Source organism: Arachis hypogaea, chromosome 5, assembly GCF_003086295.3.
Source record: "Arachis hypogaea cultivar Tifrunner chromosome 5, arahy.Tifrunner.gnm2.J5K5, whole genome shotgun sequence".
In the NCBI taxonomy this organism is placed as follows: Eukaryota; Viridiplantae; Streptophyta; class Magnoliopsida; order Fabales; family Fabaceae; genus Arachis; species Arachis hypogaea.
Window position 1 is genome coordinate 13,650,088 of NC_092040.1, and position 12,956 is coordinate 13,663,043.

The 12,956-nt window shown below is 40.5% G+C and overlaps 1 non-coding gene across 1 annotated transcript; it reads right to left on the reverse strand.

Annotated features, from left to right (window-relative positions):
• Positions 1–2,676: 2,676 nt before the first annotated feature.
• LOC112804811 (small nucleolar RNA R71) lies at positions 2,677–2,784 on the reverse strand. The gene has a single exon (XR_003203430.1). It is a non-coding gene; the product is annotated as a small nucleolar RNA R71 (small nucleolar RNA).
• Between the last annotated feature and the right edge of the window lie 10,172 nt (positions 2,785–12,956).

The following is a 12,956-nucleotide window of genomic DNA, read 5'->3' on the forward strand; positions in this document are numbered from 1 at the left end:
GAGTAGGATTCGATGATTGAATGACTGTGACGTGCTTCAAACTCCTAGCAGGCGGGGCGTTAGTGACAGACACAAAAGAATCGCTGGATTCTATTCCGACCTGACCGAGAACCGACAGATGATTAGCCATGCTGTGACAGAGCATAGGAACATTTTTACTGAGAGGATGGGAGGTAGCCACTGACAACGGTGAAAACCTTGCATAAGCTTGCCATGGAAAGGAGTAAGAAGGATTGGATGAAGACAGTAGGAAAGCAGAGAGACGGAAGGGAAGGCATCTTCATGCGCTTATCTGAAGTTCCTACCAATGAATTACATAAGTACCTCTATCTTTATCTTTATGTTTTTATGCGTTCATCACCATATCCATTTGAGTTTGCCTGACTAAGATTTACAAGATGACCATAGCTTGCTTCATACCAACAATCTCTGTGGGATCGACCCTTACTCGCGTAAGGTTTATTACTTGGACGACCCAGTACACTTGCTGGTTAGTTGTGCGAAGTTGTGTTTATGCCATGGTATTGAACACCAAGTTTTTGGATTCATTACCGGGGATTATTTGAGTTATGAAAAGTATTGATCACAATTTCGTGCACCAAGTTTTTGGCGCCGTTGCCGGGGATTGTTGAGTTTGGACAACTGACGGTTCATCTTGTTGCTTAGATCAGGTATTTTTTCTTCAAAGTTCTTAAGAATGAATTCTAGTGTTTCAAGGTGATGTTCTTATCATCACCAAAGCTGATTGATCTTCATCAATTTAGCTCTTGAATGCAATGTTCTGCTGAAGCTTGGCTGACCATGTCTAATTCCTTTAGACTGAAGCTTTAGACTAACATTGCATGATTCCTGGGATTCTCATTAAGAATTTTGATATCTTTTTCCACTTAATTTTCGAAAACACAAAAAAAAAATCATAAAATCCAAAAATTTCTTGTTTAAGTCTAGTGTCTCATCTTAAGTTTGGTGTCAATTGCATGCATTCATTCATGTGTCTTAAGAATTTTCAAGCAATTCTTGATAATTTTCGTGCTCTGATCTTTGAATTCAATTGACTTGAGTGTTTTGTGTGTCTCATATGCATTTTCATTTCGTAAGTGTCAGTAGTGTACAAACTGCTAAGTTTGGCGTCTTGCATGCATTGTTATTTAATTCTTGTTGTATTTTGATTTGTTCTTATTATTAAAAATCCAAAAATATTTTAATTTGTGTCTTCTCAAGTCAATGATACAGAGAATTGAAGATTCAGAACATACAGCAGAGGAATTATGCAGAAAAAGCTGGGCGTTCAAAACGCCCAGTGAAGAAGGACAGACTGGCGTTTAAACGCCAGCCAGGGTACCTGGTTGGGCGTTTAACGCCCAAAAAGGTATAGTTTTGGGCGTTAAACACCAGAATGTGCACCATTCTGGGCGTTTAACGCCAGGATGGCAAGGGGGAAGATTCTGTTTTTCAATGCAATTTTTTTTTCAGGTTTTCAAAGTTTTTCAAAATCAAATCTTTTTCAAATCATATCTTTTCAATAATGTGTTTTCAAAATCAATCTTTTCAATCAAATCTTTTTCAAAATCAATTTCTTTCAATTTTCAAAGATACTTGCTATCAATTAATGATTTGATTCAACATTTCAAGTATGTTGCCTTTTCTGTTGAGAAAGGTTTAATGTTTGAATCATATCTTTTCTTGTTAGTCAAGTTTCTAACTTTCAAAATCAAATCTTTTCAAATGTTTTTCAAATCATATCTTCTCAATCACATCTTTTTAAAACTAATCATATTTTCTTAACCACATGTTTTTCAAAATAGTTTTCAATCAAATCTTTTTGATTTCTAATTTTATAATCTTTTTCAAAAATCACTTGATTTCTTTTCCACTTTCATTTTCGAAAATTAATTAGTGTTTTTCAAAATGTTTTCAAAATTTCTTACTTAATTTTCGAAAATTGCTTCCCTTCTTCTCACATCCTTCTATTTATGGACTAACACTATCCCTTAATGCAAAATTCGAACTCCATCTTCTTTGATAAGTTCGAATTTTCTAACTCTGTCTTCTACTCTTCTTTTCCTCTGACACTTCAAGGAATCTCTATACTGTGACATAGAGGATTCCACATTTTCTTGTTCTCTTCTCTTTCATATGAGCAGGAGCAAAGACAAAGGCATTCTTGTTGAGGCTGATCCTGAACCTGAAAGGACCTTGAAGAGAAAGCTAAGAGAAGCCAAAGCACAACTCTCTTTAGAGGACCTGACCGAATTCTTCAAAGAAGAAGAACACATGGCAGCCGAAAACAACAATGCCAACAATGCAAGGAAGGTGCTGGGTGACTTTACTGCACCTACTCCCGATTTCTATGGGAGAAGCATCTCTATCCCTGCCATTGGAGCAAACAACTTTGAGCTTAAGCCTCAATTAGTTTCTCTAATGCAACAGAATTGCAAGTTCCATGGACTTCCATTGGAAGATCCGCATCAGTTCTTAGCTGAGTTCTTGCAAATCTGTGACACTGTCAAGACTAATGGGGTTGACCCTGAGGTCTACAGACTTATGCTATTCCCTTTTGCTGTAAGAGACAGAGCTAGAACATGGTTGGACTCTCAACCTAAAGAAAGCCTGGACTCTTGGGAAAAGCTAGTCAATGCCTTCTTGGCAAAGTTCTTTCCACCTCAAAAATTGAGTAAGCTTAGAGTGGAAGTCCAAACCTTCAGACAGAAGGAAGGAGAATCCCTCTATGAAGCTTGGGAAAGATACAAACAATTAATCAGAAAGTGTCCTTCTGATATGCTTTCTGAATGGAGCATCATAGGTATTTTCTATGATGGTCTCTCTGAACTATCCAAGATGTCTTTGGATAGCTCTGCAGGAGGATCTCTTCATCTGAAGAAGATGCCTACTGAAGCTCAAGAACTGATTGAAATGGTTGCAAATAACCAATTCATGTACACCTCTGAAAGAAATCCTGTGAACAATGGGACTAGTCAGAAGAAAGGAATTCTTGAGATTGACACTCTGAATGCCATATTGGCTCAAAATAAAATATTGACTCAACAAGTCAATATGATTTCTCAAAGTATGTCTGGAATGCAAAATGCACCAAGCAGTACTAAGGAGGCTTCATCTGAGGAAGAAGCTTATGATCCTGAGAACCCTTCAATAGAAGAGGTGAATTACATGGGAGAACCCTATGGAAACACCTATAATCCTTCATGGAGAAATCATCCAAATTTTTCATGGAAGGATCAACAGAGACCCCAACAAGGTTTCAACAACAATAATGGTGGAAGAAACAGGTTTAGCAATAGCAAGCCTTTTCCATCATCTTCTCAGCAATAGACAGAGAGTTCTAAGCAGAATAACTCTGACTTAGCAACCATGGTCTCTGATCTGATCAAAACCACTCAAAGTTTCATGACTAAAACAAGATCCTCCATTAGAAATTTGGAGGCACAAGTGGGTCAGCTGAGCAAGAAAATTACTGAACTCCCTCCTAGTACTCTCCCAAGCAATACAGAAGAAAATCCAAAAGGAGAGTGCAAGGCCATCAACATGGCCGAATTTTGGGAGGAAGGAGAGGCAGTGAACGCCACTGAGGAAGGCCTCACTGGGCGTCCACTGGCCTCCAATGAGTTCCCCAATGAGGAACCATGGGAATCTGAGGCTCAAACTGAGACCATAGAGATTCCATTGGACTTACTTCTGCCATTCATGAGCTCTGATGAGTATTCTTCCTCTGAAGAGGATGAGTATGTCACTGAAGAGCAAGTTGCTAAATACCTTGGAGCAATCATGAAGCTAAATGACAAGTTATTTGGAAATGAGACTTGGGAGGATGAATCCCCTTTGTTCACCAAAGAACTGGATGACTTGTCTAGGCAGAAACTGCCTCAAAAGAGACAGGATCCTGGGAAGTTTTCAATACCTTGTACCATAGGCACCATGACCTTCAAGAAGGCCTTGTGTGACTTAGGGTCAAGTGTAAACCTCATGCCTCTCTCTGTAATGGAGAAGTTAGGGATCTTTGAGGTACAAGCTGTAAAAATCTCACTAGAGATGGCAGACAACTCAAGAAAACAAGCCCATGGACTTGTAGAGGATGTTCTGGTTAAAGTTGAAGACCATTACATCCCTACTGATTTCATAGTCCTAGAGACTGGGAAGTGCATGGATGAATCCATCATCCTTGGCAGACCCTTCCTAGCCACAGCAAGGGCTGTGATTGATGTTGATAGAGGAGAGTTGATCATTCAAGTGAATGAAGAATCCTTGGTGTTTAAGGCCCAAGGATATCCCTCTGTCATCATGGAGAGGAAGCATGAAGAGCTTCTCTCAAAACAGAGCCAAACAGAGCCCCCACAGTCAAACTCTAAGTTTGGTGTTGGGAGGCCACAACCAAACTCTAAGTTTGGTGTTGAACCCCCACATTCAAACTCTAAGTTTGGTGTTGGGAGGTTCCAACATAGCTCTGAGCATTTCTGAGGCTCCATAAGAGTCCTCTGTCAAGCTAATGACATTAAAGAAGCGCTTGTTGGGAGGCAACCCAATGTTTTATAATTAACTATTTTCTTTTGTTATTTTATATTTTTTGTAGGTTGATGATCATAAGAAGTCACAAAATCAATGAAAAAAGCAAAAACAGAATGAAAAACAGGAAGAAAAACAGCACACCCTGGAGGACGCACCTACTGGCGTTTAAACGCCAGTGAGGCTAGCTGTTGGGCGTTTAACGCCCAGTCTGGCACCATTCTGGGCGTTTAACGCCAGAAAGGGGCACCAGACTGGCGTTAAACGCCAGAAAAGGGCAAGAAGCTGGCGTTAAACGCCAGAAATGGGCACCAGCCCGGCGTTTAACGCCAGAATTGGCACAAAACGAGATTTTGCTTGCCATTTGGTGCAGGGATGACTTTTCCTTGACACCTCAGGATCTGTGGACCCCACAGGACCCCCACCTACCCCACCACTCTCTCTCTTCTTCACCCATTCACCAATCACCTCAACACCTCTTCCCCAAAAACTCTTCACCTATCAAATCCCATCTTTCTCTTCACCACTCACATCCATCCTTCATAAAACCCCACCTACCTCACCATTCAAATTCAAACTACTTCCCCACCCAAACCCACCCTCAAATGACCGAACCCTACCCTTCCCCCTCTCCTATATAAACCCTCCTTCATTCCTTCCTTTCCACACAACCTAGACACCATTTCTCCCCCCTTTGGCCAAACACAAAGCCATTCCCTTTCTCCTCATTTCTTCTTCTTCTCCTCTCTTCTTTCTTCTTTTGCTCGAGGACGAGCAAACATTTTAAGTTTGGTGTGGTAAAAGCATTGCTTTTTGTTTTTCCATAACCATTTATGGCATCCAAGGCCGGAGAAACCTCTAGAAAGAGGAAAGGGAAGGCAAAAGCTTCCACCTCCGAGTCATGGGAGATGGAGAGATTCATCTCAAGGGTGCATCAAGACCACTTCTATGAAGTTGTGGCCTTGAAGAAGGTGATCCCCGAGGTCCCTTTTTCACTCAAAAAGAGTGAATATCCAGAGACCCCACTCATCATGAGATCCCTGAGATACCTCAAGGGATGCACTTTCCTCCACAAAACTATTGGGAGCAACTAAACACCTCCCTAGGAGAATTGAGTTCCAACATGGGACAACTAAGGGTGGAGCATCAAGAACACTCCATCATCCTCCATGAAATTAGAGAAGATCAAAGAATCATGAGAGAGGAGCAACAAAGACAAGGAAGAGACATTGAGGAGCTCAAGCACTCCATAGGATCTTCAAGAGGAAGAAAGAGCCGCCATCACTAAGGTGGACCCGTTCCTTAATTTCCTTATTCTTTATTTTCCTGTTTTTCGAATTTTAATGCTTATGTTTGTCCATGTTTGTGTCTTGTGATCATTAGTGTTTTAGTGTCTATGCCTTAAAGTTATGAATGTCCTATGAATCCATCACCTTTCTTAAATAAAATATGTTCTTAATTGAAAAAGAGAAGAATTACATGAATTTTGAATTTTATAACAGTTTAATTATTTTGATGTGGTGGCAATACTTTTGTTCTCTGAATGTATGCTTAAACAGTGCATATGTCTTTTGAATTTGTGGTTCATGAATGTTGGCTCTTGAAAGAATGATGAAAAAGGAGACATGTTACTGAGGATCTGAAAAATCATAAAAATGATTCTTGAAGCAAGAAAAAGCAGTGAATACAAAAAAAAATCCGAAAAAAAAGAGAGAAAAGAAAACGAAAAAAAAGAGAAAAATAAAGAAATAAAGTTGTGATCCAAGGCAAAAAGAGTGTGCTTAAGAACCCTGGATACCTCTAATTGGGGACTCTAGCAAAGCTGAGTCACAATCTGAAAAGGTTCACCCAATTATGTGTCTGTGGCATGTATGTATCCGGTGGTAATACTGGAAGACAGAGTGCTTTGGGCCACGGCCAAGACTCAATAAGTAGCTGTGTTCAAGAATCATCATACTTAACTAGGAGAATCAATAACACTATCTGGATTCTGAGTTCCTAAAGAAGCCAATCATTCTGAATTTCAAAGGATAGAGTGAGATGCCAAAACTGTTCAGAGGCAAAAAGCTAAAAGCCCCGCTCATCTAATTGATACTGATCTTCATAGATGTTTTTGGAATTCATTGCATATTCTCTTCTTTTTATCTTATTTGATTTTCAGTTGCTTGAGGACAAGCAACAATTTAAGTTTGGTGTTGTGATGAGCGGATAATTTGTACGCTTTTTGGCATTGTTTTTAGTATGTTTTTAGTATGATCTAGTTAGTTTTTAGTATATTTTTATTAGTTTTTAGTTAAAATTCACTTTTCTGGACTTTACTATAAGTTTGTGTGTTTTTCTATGATTTCAGGTATTTTCTGGCTGAAATTGAGGGACCTGAGCAAAAATCTGATTCAGAGACTGAAAAGGACTGCAGATGCTGTTGGATTCTGACCTCCCTGCACTCGAAGCGGATTTTCTGGAGCTACAGAAGCCCAATTGGCGCGCTCTCAACGGCGTTGGAAAGTAGACATCCTGGGCTTTCCAGCAATATATGATAGTCCATACTTTGCCCAATATTTGATGGCCCAAACCGGCGTTCAAAGTCACCCTCAGAAATCCCAGCGTTAAACGCTGGAACTGGCACAAAAATGGGAGTTAAACGCCCAAACTGGCATAAAAGCTGGCGTTTAACTCCAAGAGAGGTCTCTGCATGAAAATGCTTCATTTCTCAGCCCAAGCACACACCAAGTGGGCCCGGAAGTGGATTTTTATGTCATTTACTCATTTCTGTAAACCTTAGGCTACTAGTTTTCTATAAGTAGGACCTTTTACTATTGTATTGAGACATCGAGGGGTAGCTATCTTCATTGTTATGCTATCTTAGATCATTGGGAGGCTGGCCTCATGGCCATGCCTAGACCTTGTTCTTATGTATTTTCAACGGTGGATTTTCTACACACCATAGATTAAGGTGTGGAGCTCTGCTGTACCTCGAGTATTAATGCAATTACTATTGTTCTTCCATTCAATTCCGCTTGTTCTTGTTCTAAGATATCACTTGTTCTTCAACTTGATGAATGTGATGATCCGTGACACTCATCATCATTCTCACCTATGAACGTGTGACTGACAACCACCTCCGTTCTACCTTCGATTGGGTGGATATCTCTTGGATTCCTGATTGCACGATGCATGGTTGATCGCCTGACAACCGAGTGCTCGCCTGACAACCGAGCCAACCATTCCGTGAGATCAGAGTCTTTGTGGTATAGGCTAGAACTGATGGCGGCATTCAAGAGAATCCGGAAGGTCTAACCTTGTCTGTGGTATTCTGAGTAGGATTCGATGATTGAATGACTGTGACATGCTTCAAACTCCTAGCAGGCGGGGCGTTAGTGACAGACGCAAAAGAATCGCTGGATTCTATTCCGGCCTGACCGAGAACCGACAGATGATTAGCCATGCTGTGACAGAGCATAGGAACATTTTCACTGAGAGGATGGGAGGTAGCCACTGACAACGGTGAAACCCTTGCATAAGCTTGCCATGGAAAGGAGTAAGAAGGATTGGATGAAGACAGTAGGAAAGCAGAGAGACGGAAGGGAAGGCATCTTCATGCGCTTATCTGAAGTTCCTACCAATGAATTACATAAGTACCTCTATCTTTATCTTTATGTTTTTATGCGTTCATCACCATATCCATTTGAGTTTGCCTGACTAAGATTTACAAGATGACCATAGCTTGCTTCATACCAACAATCTCTGTGGGATCGACCCTTACTCGCGTAAGGTTTATTACTTGGACGACCCAGTACACTTGCTGGTTAGTTGTGCAAAGTTGTGTTTATGCCATGGTATTGAACACCAAGTTTTTGGATTCATTACCGGGGATTATTTGAGTTGTGAAAAGTATTGATCACAATTTCGTGCACCAATGTCCAGAGCTCTTAAGCACACTCTTTTGTTTTGGATCACGACTTTAACCACTTAGTCTCAAGCTTTTCACTTGGACCTGCATGTCACAAGCACATGGTTAGGGACAGCTTGATTTAGCCGCTTAGGCCTAGATTTTATTCCCTTGGGCCCTCCTATCCATTGATGCTCAAAGCCTTGGATCCTTTTTTTACCCTTGTCTTTTGGTTTTAAGGGCTATTGGATTTTTCTGCTTGCTTTTTTTTCTTTCTATTTATTTTTTTTCTCAAGCTTTTGCTTTTTTATTGCTTTTTCTTGCTTCCAGAATCAATTTCATGATTTTTCAGATTATCAATAACATTTTTCTTGTTCATCATTCTTTCAAGAGCCAACAATTTTAACATTCATAAACAACAAGATAAAAAATATGCACTGTTCAAGCATTCATTCAGAAAACAAAAAGTATTGTCACCACATCAATATAATTAAACTAAGTTCAAGGATAAATTCGAAACTCATGTACTTCTTGTTCTTTTGTATTAGAAACATTTTTCATTTAAGAGAGGTGAAGGATTCATGGATTTATTCATAGCCTTAAGACATAGTTACTAGACACTAATGATCATGTAATAAAGACACAAACATAGATAAACATGAAGCTTAAAAACCAAAAAAACAAAGAAATAAAAACAAAGAATGAGTCTACCTTAGTGATGGTGGCACCTTCTCCTTGAAGAACCAATGATGTCCTTGAGCTCTTCTATGTCTCTTCCTTGCCTTTGTTGCTCCTCCCTCATTGCTCTTTGATCTTCTCTAATCTCATGGAGAATGATGGAGTGCTCTTGGTGTACCACCCTTAGTTGGTCTATGTTATAACTCAAGTCTTCTAGAGAAGTGTTGAGTTGTTCCCAATAGTTGTTTAGAGGAAAATGCATCCCTTGAGGCATCTCAGGGATTTCTTGATGATGAGCTTCCTCATGTGTCTCTTGAGATCTATGAATGGGCTCTCTTGTTTGATCCATCATCTTCTTAGTGATGGGCTTATCCTCTTCAATGAGAATGTTTCCTTCAATGATAACTCCAGCTGAGTAGCATAGATGGCAAATAAGATGAGGGAAAACTAGCCGAGCCATGGTGGAGGACTTTTCGATTATTTGGTAGAATTCAAGAGAGATAACTTTATGAACTTCTACTTCCTCTCCAATCATCATGCTATGGATCATGATGGCCCGATCCACAGTAACTTCGGATCGGTTGCTAGTGGGGATGATGGAGCGTTGGATGAATTCCAACCATCCTCTAGCCACAGGCTTTAGGTACAGTCTTCTTAATTGAACAAGCTTGCCTTTTGAGTCTCTTTTTTATTGAGCTCCTTCCACACATATGTCTATAAGGACTTGGTCCAACCTTTGATCAAAGTTGACCCTTCTAGTGTAGGGGCGTGCATCTTCTTGCATCATAGGCAAGTTGATTGCCAACCTCACATTTTCCGGACTGAAATCTAAGTATTTCCTCCGAACCATTGGAAGATAATTCTTTGGATTCGGATTCATACTTTGATCATGGTTCCTAGTGATCTATACATTGGCATAGAACTCTTGAACCATTAGGATTCCAACTTGTTGAATGGGATTGGTCAGAACTTTCCAACCTCTTCTTTGGATCTCATGTCGGATCTCCGGATACTCATTTTTCTTGAGCTTGAAAGGGACCTCGGGGATCACCTTGTTCTTGGCCACAACTTCATAGAAGTGGTCTTGATGGACCTTTGAGATGAATCTCTCCATCTTCCATGACTCAGAGGTGGAAGCTTTTGTTTTTAATTTCCCTTTTCTAGAGGTTTCTCCGGCCTTAGGTGCCATAAGTGGTTATGAAAAAACAAAAAAGCTATGCTTTTACCACACCAAACTTAGAATATTGCTCGTCCTCGAGCAAGAGAAGAAATAAAAGAAGAAGAAGAAGAAAAAATTGGAGGAGATGGAGAGAGCTGTGTATTCGGCGAAGGGGGAGAAGAGAGGGTTGTGTTGTGTGAAAATGAAGAAGGATAGAGGGGTTTATATAGTGGAGGGAGAGGGGTTAAGGTTCGGCCATATTGGGTGGGTTTGGGTGGGAAAGGGATTTTGAATTTGAAGGTAGGTGGGGTTTATGGGGAAGAATAGATGGATGTGAGTGGTGAAGAGGTGATGGGGAAGAGAGATTGAGGTGATTGGTGAAGGGTTTTGGGGAAGAGTGTTTATTGGATTGTGTGAAAAAGAGAGAGAGGGTGAGTTGAGGTAGGTAGGGATCCTGTGGGGTCCACAGATCCTGAGATGATTCTGTGAGGTCCACAGATCCTGAGGTGTCAAGGATTTACATCCCTGCACCAATGAGGCGTGTAAAATGCCCTCTACATGCATTACTGGCGTTTAACGCCAGATTGATGCTTGTTTCTGGCGTTAAACGCCAGTTCTATGCTTGTTTTGGGCGTTCAACGCCAGTCTGCAGCATGTTTCTGGCGTTGAACGCTAGCTTTCCTCAGTGTGCAATCCTGGCGTTTAAACGCCAGATTGCTGCATGTTTCTGGCATTCAACGCCAGATCCATGCTCTGTTCTGGCGTTGAACACCATCCAGATGCTCCTTACTAGCGTTTAAACGCCAGTAAGCCCTTCCTCTATGGTGTGCTATTTCTTCTGCTGTTTTTGATTCTGTTTTTAATTTTTGTATTTGTTTTGTGACTCCACATGATCATGAACCTAATAAAACATAAAAGAATAATAAAAATAAAAATAGAATTAGATAAATAAAAATTGGGTTGCCTCCCAATAAGCGCTTCTTTAATGTCAATAGCTTGACAGTGGGCTCTCATGGAGCCTCACAGGTGATCAGGCCAATGTTGTGGACTCCCAACACCAAACTTAGAGTTTGAATGTGGGGGTTCAATACCAAATTTAGAGTTTGGTTGTGGCCTCCCAACACCAAACTTAGAGTTTGATTGTGGGGGCTTTGTTTGACTTTATATTGAGAGAAGCTTTTCATGCTTCCTCTTCATGGTTGCAGAAGAAGATCCTTAAGCTTTAAACACAAGGTAGTTCCCATTTAATTGAAGGACTAGCTCTCCTCTGTCAACATCAATCACAGCTCCTGCTGTGCCTAGGAAGGGTCTTCCAAGGATGATGCATTCATCCTCCTCCTTTCTAGTGTCTAAGATTATAAAATCAGCAGGGATGTAGAGGCCTTTAACCTTCACTAACACGTCCTCTACTAATCTATAAGCTTGTCTTTGTGATCCGTCTGCCATCTCTAATGAGAATGTGGCAAGTTGTACCTCAATGATCCTCAGCTTCTCCATTACAGAGAGTGGCATAAGATTTATGCTTGACCCTAGGTCACACAAAGCCTTCTCAAAGGTCATGGTGCCTGTGGTACAGGGTATTAAGAATTTACCAGGATCTTATTTCTTTTGAGGTAATGTTTGCTGAACCCATGTATCTAGTTCACTAATGAGCAAGGGAGGTTCACCTTCCCAAGTCTCATTACCAAACAACTTGGCATTCAGTTTCATGATGGCTCCTAGATATTGAGCAACTTGCTCTCCAGTTACATCTTCATCATCTTCAGAGGAAGAATAGTCTTCAGAGCTCATGAATGGCAGAAGGAGGTTTAATGGGATCTCTATCGTCTCTATATGACTTTCAGATTCCTTTGGGTCCTCAATAGGGAATTTCTTCTTGCTTGAGAGACGTCCCATGAGGTTTTCCTCATTGGGATTCACGTCCTCTCCTTCCTCTCTAGGTTTGGCCATGTTGATTATGTCAATGGCCTTGCACTCTCTTTTTGGATTCTCTTCAGTATTGCTTGGGAGAGTACTAGGAGGAGTTTCAGTGACTTTCTTACTCAGCTAGCCCACTTGTGCCTCCAAATTTCTGATGGAGGACCTTATTTTACTCATGAAACTTAAAGTGGTCTTAGACAGATCAGAGACTATGTTTGCTAAGTTAGAGGTGCTCTGCTCAGAATTCTCCGTCTGTTGCTGAGAAGATGATGGAAAAGGCTTGCTATTGCTGAGCCTATTTCTTCCACCATTATTAAAGCCTTGTTGAGGCTTTTGTTGATCCTTCCATGAGAAATTTGGATGATTTCTCCATGAAAAATTATAGGTGTTTCCATAAGGTTCACCCATGTAATTTACTTTTGCTATTGCAGGGTTCTCAGGATCATAAACTTCTTTTTCAGAAGATGCCTCTTTAGTACTCTTGGATGCATTTTGCTATCCATTCAGACCTTGAGAAATCATGTTGACTTGCTGAGTCAACATTTTGTTCTGAGCCAATATGGCATTCAGAGCATCAATTTTAAGAACTCCCTTCCTCTGAGGCGTCCCATTATTCACAGAATTCCTCTCAAAAGTGTACATGAACTGGTTATTTGCAACCATATCAATGAGTTTTTGAGCTTCTGCAGGCGTTTTCTTTAGGTGAACGGATCCACCTGCAGAATGGTCCAGTGACATCTTAGAGAACTCAGATAGACCATAATAGAATATATCCAAAATGGTCCATTCTGA